The sequence below is a fragment of the Piliocolobus tephrosceles genome, chromosome X, assembly GCF_002776525.5.
Source record: "Piliocolobus tephrosceles isolate RC106 chromosome X, ASM277652v3, whole genome shotgun sequence".
NCBI classification, from domain to species: Eukaryota; Metazoa; Chordata; class Mammalia; order Primates; family Cercopithecidae; genus Piliocolobus; species Piliocolobus tephrosceles.
In genome coordinates this window covers 26,498,004-26,505,389 of record NC_045455.1, presented here as the reverse complement: position 1 = coordinate 26,505,389, position 7,386 = coordinate 26,498,004, and the positions used below count along the sequence as shown (strand labels likewise).

The 7,386-nt window shown below is 36.9% G+C and overlaps 1 pseudogene; it reads right to left on the bottom strand.

Moving 5' to 3' along the window:
• Positions 1-399: 399 nt before the first annotated feature.
• LOC111551790 lies at positions 400-2,746 on the bottom strand (annotated as a pseudogene).
• Between the last annotated feature and the right edge of the window lie 4,640 nt (positions 2,747-7,386).

Genomic DNA, 7,386 nt, shown 5'->3' with positions numbered 1-7,386 from the left:
AAATAATTAGCTTCAAAATGACAAACCATAAGCTAAGTAAAACTTACAGTACGTAATATTTGCCTGGACACTTGATTTGTCAGTTATGCATAATAAAAATTCCAGTCATCAAGAAAATTACAAAATTTTTGTCGTACCATGATTTCTTTCACCCAGCTTTATCTTACAATAGATAAATACTAACATGTTCTCATTTTTACACTAAACCACACAGGATTGATGCATTTGGTTAGACTACCATTCACATTGTTAAATTCAATTTTCTCTTTATATATAACCAAGTTACTGTCAATTCAAAAATTTCTGCATATCAATACAAAGATATCTAAGAACTTAGGAACAATATTCTTCTCAGTACTGTATAAATATAACCACAACAAATAGGTATTTGTGTAATATTTACTCCATTGTCTCATTTCCAGAAACTGTGACAAGTCGTAAAGGTATTTCAATGTTGGTAAGGATATCTTGATTGCTGGTGGTGGAGGTATTAACAGAACCTGAAACAGAACCTTGTTGAATATTTGCAAGGGTAAGTGTTGTTCCTCCTGCAGTAATCAAAGTATCATTTCGCACAGCTTCCACAGATGCCGGCACTGTAGTGCTAGAGTGAATACCTTTTATATTCTGCTGTGTTTTAGTATGTTTGGCAAGATAGTCACTTCTCACAAAGCATTTTGAACATTCTGAACAAACAAACTTCTTCTCACCTGTGTGTGTTCTTCTGAGCCTCTGTAATTCATTTCGAGTAAATTTTTTACCACAGTACATCCAGTTACAAACAAAAGGATGTTCTCCAGAATGCCAATGCAAATGAGCTCTCAGAAGTGAGGTCTTCCCATAGACTTTACCACACCCCGGTATACAACAAATGTGTTGCTTCTGTTTTCCCAAGATTGGTACCTCTCCCACCACCTTCTTTACAATTGGGACAGGTGCAAGCTATCCTCCGAAGTCCTTTTCCTTCTTGATGTTGTTGGTTCCCTTCCTCATCTACCACGTGTACTCTTAACTGTGTTTGGTCACAACACAGTTGTGCCACTCTTCAGGATCAGGTTCTTCTTCCATCATCCTAGTATCTACAGGACTGTCAGCATTCTCTCCTGGATGTAGCTGTATACCAGTAGAATCTCTAGAGTTTACCATAACTGTCTGTAGATTTGACAACTGACCAGTGTTTAGACTAACTGGAGTTGAAGTGAAGGCTCCACCTACCTCAAATTGACCAAGTGTGAGTGTTTGAACAGGCGTCAAAGTTGTTGGGCAACAATTTTCTGTATTTGCAAATTCTGCAAGTTCTGGACCCCTTGTACTTGAAATGTTCGCCAAGTTGTTTATCCAGAAGGGGTCACTGTCTGTGACCAAATTAAAATGTTTCCAAGATTCAGCTGCAGCTGAAGATTTTGCGAAGCGTGTTGTGATATATTTTGACCACTGGCTTGCACACTATGGATTGTCTGTGGTGTAATACCTTGCACAATTTGGGCTTCACTGGTTGGCGGCCAAGACTTCTGAAGTTGTAGATGTTGTACAACAGGCTGTGCTGGAGAAACCTGAATATTCTGTGTCCGTGTCTCTTCAGAAACAGATGACTGGATATAATTTCCCTGAAGATCTGAAGAAAATGGACTTGCCCACAGAAGTAGTCAAGCTATTTGTGTTTTGTTGTAATATACCTGTACTATTTATCTTAACAGCCAACTGTGATGAAGATGTTGGCACAAATAAATCTGTATCAGTATTAGCTTAATATCAGGGGAAACTCTCTCACCAGTCTTTTCTGATTTGTCTGAACTATCTGTACCTTGTCCTGTGTTTATCAAATGTCCATAGGCATTAATGCCTGTAGTCATTGTGTGAGAACTGCCCGAGAGTCCCAAAAAATCTAGATCGGCACTATTGATTGGTACAAATGTAGTATTTCCAGGCAGACCAAAGGGCACATTAGCAACCACTTGGGTTGGACCAGCAAAAGATGAACCACCAATTGCAACTCCCTGAACCTGGACTTGACCAGTCCGTGGTAGGAGATTCTGGATGTTAGCAGGTGTTCCAGAGGCAAGTAAGGTTTGATTAGAGGCAGGAATGATCTGAATTTGACTGCCTTATTGATTTATACCCCCATTATCTGAAGAGCCTGTGAACCCAGTTTGAACCTGCTGATCATCTATTGACTGAATCTGTGGTATTACTTAATATTGAACATTGGACACTGTACCATTTGACGAACCTGATCATGGTGCATCTGAAAACGTTTGTTGATTCTGCAAATTCTGAAGGGGATTTGAAGTGGCAGCATTTGGAATCTGTACCAGATTACCAGCTTCATCTTTTATAGTTGTAGGTGTGGCTGACAAAACCTCCCATCGCTTTGGTGCTCCTCCTAACTATGTAGAAGCCCAATCACCTGTTGCTCCAGCAGCGGCGGGGGCCTCAGCTCCCGCGGCCACCTTCTCCTTGTCTTCGCCAGGCGATGGCTGCCCTATCTTGCTGCAGGTAGCGGCCAACAGAGCAGGCAGTGACGGCTGAGTGTCCTACCCACAATGGGCGGGTTCAGAGAAGGAGGGAAGGGGAGGGGTGACAGGGCTGGGCCGCTGCTCACACCGGAAGTGCGACTGGGTCCCCGCGGGTTGCACCTCGTGAACACCAGCCCGCGCTTCCTCAGCCTGGTCCCACCGCCTGGCGTCCCCTGCTCGCAGGCGCCCAGGCTCCCCTGTCCGCGGGCAGGTGGGCACCGGCTACCCATGCCCCCGGGAGGGCGCCTCTGTTATGTTTTCAGTTAATTTAGCAAAGCAATATGGGAGAGAGAAAGAAAAATTATGTAAATGATTAATCATGAAATAATAGTAAACATTTGGGAATATTGATAAAATTGAACGACCGGGCGTAGTGGCTCACACCTGTAATCCCAGCACTTTGGGAGGCAGAGGCGGGCGGATCACGAGGTCAAGAGTTCGAGACCATCCTGGCCAACACAGTGAAACCCCGTCTCTACTAAAAATACAAAAGTTAGCCGGGCGTGGTGGCGGGCGCCTGTAATCCCAGCTACTCCGGAGGCTGAGGCAGGAGAATGGCTTGAACCCCGGAGGCGGAGGTTGCAGTGAGCAGAGATCGCACGACTGCACTCCAGCCTGGCAACAGAACAAAAGTATCATTTTTAAACTAAAGCAAATGATAGCTTTAATTTTCTCAAACATTAAAATTGTTAATGTGAATTTTGGAGGAAGAATGTGTATTATATATATATATGTAATTATATATATAAATATATATATTCATTTTATATATTTATTATATATAATTAGTTGTAATATATTTGAAATATTTTAAATTATTGTCAAAATAAAGTAGTCAATGTATAATGGCCTATAGAAGGAAAATAAGTAATAATCGAATGATTTCTTAAAAAGTAATCCATTATTCATTACACTATGAAGGTAATTTTTTATAGTAAAATAAAAGAGAAGAAGTTGAGCACGTAATTCTTTTATACAGGAACTGTAAAGTAAATTTGTTGACAAATTTGAGAAGATAATATTTTCTGAAATATATTATGTTTTTTTATTGAGAAATTAAATATGTATAATTTATAGCATCTTCTTTGAGGAAATTGGTTTTTCAGTTGTTTTAATTTGGAGAGAGGTAAAGATTATCATACCTTAATAAATATAACTTTTTTCACATTTGGCTCACATTAAACATTTCTATTAAGCTAAAATTAAGTATGAATTGGTTGTTAAGTAGTTAATATAAAAATGGATAAAAATATATAATTTGCCTATCAGCTAACTGACATTTAAGCTTTTACATGTGAATTTTCTCATCAGGGTTAGACAGGGATCTCAACATTGCCTGGTGCTCAGAAATTCTTGCAAGCCATTGTGAGTTTGAGATATTACTATGGAATACTAGGAATAAACTACTACCAAAGAAGAGTGGTCACTCAGCATTTCTTTTTGAAATAGATTTGTAGTTCTGAATAATAAGCAGAGAAGAGTGAAAGATAAGAATTCTTTGCAACTTGATACCTTGCAATAGCATAAGTGAACTACTCATACGAGTCTCAGTTTTTGTTTTCATACGTTACTACCATGTCACAAAAATAGGATAGCAGTCAGCCTGAGAGTTTGATGAGGTGCGAACTTACCTTTTTAATTGTTTTCATAGATATCACATGAGAGGCGTATCTCACAACATTGGTTTTCAGTCAGACAGATGTGTTCCAAGCACCACTAGTAGGTGGTTACCACTAGTGGCTGGAAAATATTGGCAAAGTTATTCTACATGCCTATCATTTTCCAGCTTATAAATTAGGATACTTACATGTTAGGTGGAAGGCTAAGCTGCTGTACCAAAAAAAAAGGCAGAGATTAAATCAAAATTTATTTCTCTTCCATGTATCATTCCATCTGATATTGATCAAATTATTAATCAGAACCATGTGTATCTTGAAAATGCCAGTAATTTGTTTCCATAAATAATAAAAAGTAGAGGACAGGGAGGAATGGAGGAAAAAAGAAAGATGATAAAGTAGATAAAAGAATTATTTATCTGCTTGTTTCAAGGTAGTAAGATAAATGCTGCTTCATATTTTGTTTGGCAAAACAATAATGGCTATGATTCAAACATATTTTATGCATTCTTCCAGTAAGCTATGCTAATTGCCCCGTTACTAGAGATTGTTGATGATCACATTCTTACAGAACTTCACTTAATGAAAATAACAAGGCAGGTTATCATTAACATAAGGTGTCCCAACTTGTTAGTAGGACTGAAACTATGTATCATTTTCTTTATGAAAATTTAGATTTTAATGGAAAATTAGAGGAACAACAAACAAGGAAAATTATTTATTAAAGTGATAGTTAATTAACATTATCAAATATTAATTAATATGACATTAATTATATTAAACATTTTAACTTGCAAGTTGAGCCCTTAGAGCTAAATAAGCATAGAGGAAAAGCTTGCACACATACAAAGACACAAATATACATGGAGATAGTCAATATCTTTAATTAAAAACAAACCAAATTTTTGGACGTCTTATATTAATATAAATATATGAAACTAATGTTTGTTCACTGCTCTTTTCAGATAATAGATTAGCATTTTGAAATATTTTAAAGTGATTGAAAAGACATTTATTTTATACATTAATGCCATTATTATTTAATGGGATTGAAGTGATATTTTCTGAATTGATATACTATCCTTAATATGCAATGAAAATACTTTTAAAAGATTAGTTGAAAATATGAGTTGAAAAGCATGTATTCTATATTTACATAGAACTCCACCAAACCATACATGAACAGTCAACAAATAGATGTTTCTGCATCTTTACCATTGCTTAGAATTACATTTTACATTTTTTAAAATGTAAAAAATAGTTTTACATAAAATAACATTCTAAATTTCCCAGAATATACATTTTGTTTTAATGCTTGCAATGTAACTTTAATCTAGTAGATGATTTATCTTTCCATGAATATTTCACAAAACCTACTTTTCAGAGTTTGTGTGGAGAACCAGCTGCTATGTGCACTACTTTATTTTTATTTATTCATTTATTTTTTTGAGACAGGTTCTCACTCTGTTATCCAGGCTAGAACACAATGGTGAGATCATGGCTCACTGCAGACTCAACTTCCCAGGCTCAAATATCCTCCCACCTCAACCTCCCGAGCAGCTGGGACTACAGGGGTGCACCACCACACCTGGCTTTTTTTTGTAGAGATAAGGTTTCGCCATGTTGCCCAGGCTGGTCTCTAACTCCTGAGATCAAATGATCTACCCACTTTGGCCTCCCAAATGCTGGAATTAGAGGCATGAGCCACTATACCTTGCACTATTTTAAATTTAAAAATTGACATAAAAGAGAATATTTCATATTAACAGTTAAGATAAAATGCAAATAGATTTTTGTTTTATAGTATAATAATTGGCGCAAATTAGGAATATTAAAGTAAAAAAAAATATGTTTTTGCAGTGCTATCACATCTCTTCTTTTAATGCATCTGTATATTCCACTAGCACACAGCTGATCCAAAATACAATATTGTAGGTGCTACTACATGGGCATTCATCTCAATTTCTCCTTCCTTACAATGCATAATTCTCAAAGTTAATATCTGAAATATTAACTAGTGGTACAAACTTGTGAGTTTTTATGATTCAAGTTTATTGTTAAAAAATAGGTATCGGTGAGTGATGTGGTTTGGATCTATGTCCTTATTGAATTTTATGTTGAAATGTAATCTGCAGTGTTGGAGGTGGGGCCTGGTGGGAGGTGTCTGGATTATGGAGGTGTATCCCTCATGAATGGCTAACCTCCACCCCCTTGGTGATGAGTGAGTTCACCTGAGATCCAGTTGTTTAAAAGTGTGTTCCCCACAGCTCCATCTTGCTCCTGCTTTTGCCAAGTGATGTGCAAGCTCCCATTCTGCTTTCCTCCATGAGTAAAACCTTCCTGAGCCCTCCCCAGAACCCAAGCAGATGTCAGTGTCATGCTTCCTGTACAACATGCAGACCTGTGAGCCAGTAAAACTCTTTGTTTATAAATTACCCAGCCTCAGATATTTCTTTACAGCAATGCAAGAACAGCCTAACACAATGAGTTAGAAAGAAATAACAACACCAGAAACATGATCTTAAGGATGAAAGAACCAAACCAACATAGACATACAAACACATGTGTGTGTTGTGATGCATAGTAAATTCACATAGAAAGTGTGCAAAGTATAATGACAAAAATAAGGTTTTTTCCATTGTACCAGGAAAAAAAAGTAACTTGGAGTAGTGGTTAAAGAAAGTTGAGCTAACAATTGTTCCAATACTTTTTGAAAAATGTAATATACTTTTTAACAATGTAATATAAATGTAAAAAATATCTCCACAGACAAATGCACATATACAGTAAACTTTGCAAATGATTTTTGGGAGACCACAATTCCTGTTAAATGTATCTATAAGACCTCCAAGTGTCCATATGCCAGTTAAGCACAAATATCCATCATGAATTGTTTTCAATAAACAGTTTTGCATTTAAATTAGTTGAATTTATAATTTATTAAACAAAGTAGAATAGATATACATATAAAATAATATTTTATTAGTCCATTTTCATGCTCCTGATAAAGACATACCCAAGACTGGGCAATTTACAAATGAAAGAAGTTTAATTGGACTTACAGTTCCACGTGGCTGGGGAAACCTAACAATCATGGGAGAAGACAAGGAGAAGCAAATCATATCTTACATGGATGGCAGCAGGCAAAGAGAGAGATTGGGCAGGAAAACTTCCCTTTTTATAACCATCAGATCTCGTGAGTCTCATTCACCATCATGAGAGCAGTGCAGGAAAGACCTGCCCTCATAATTCAA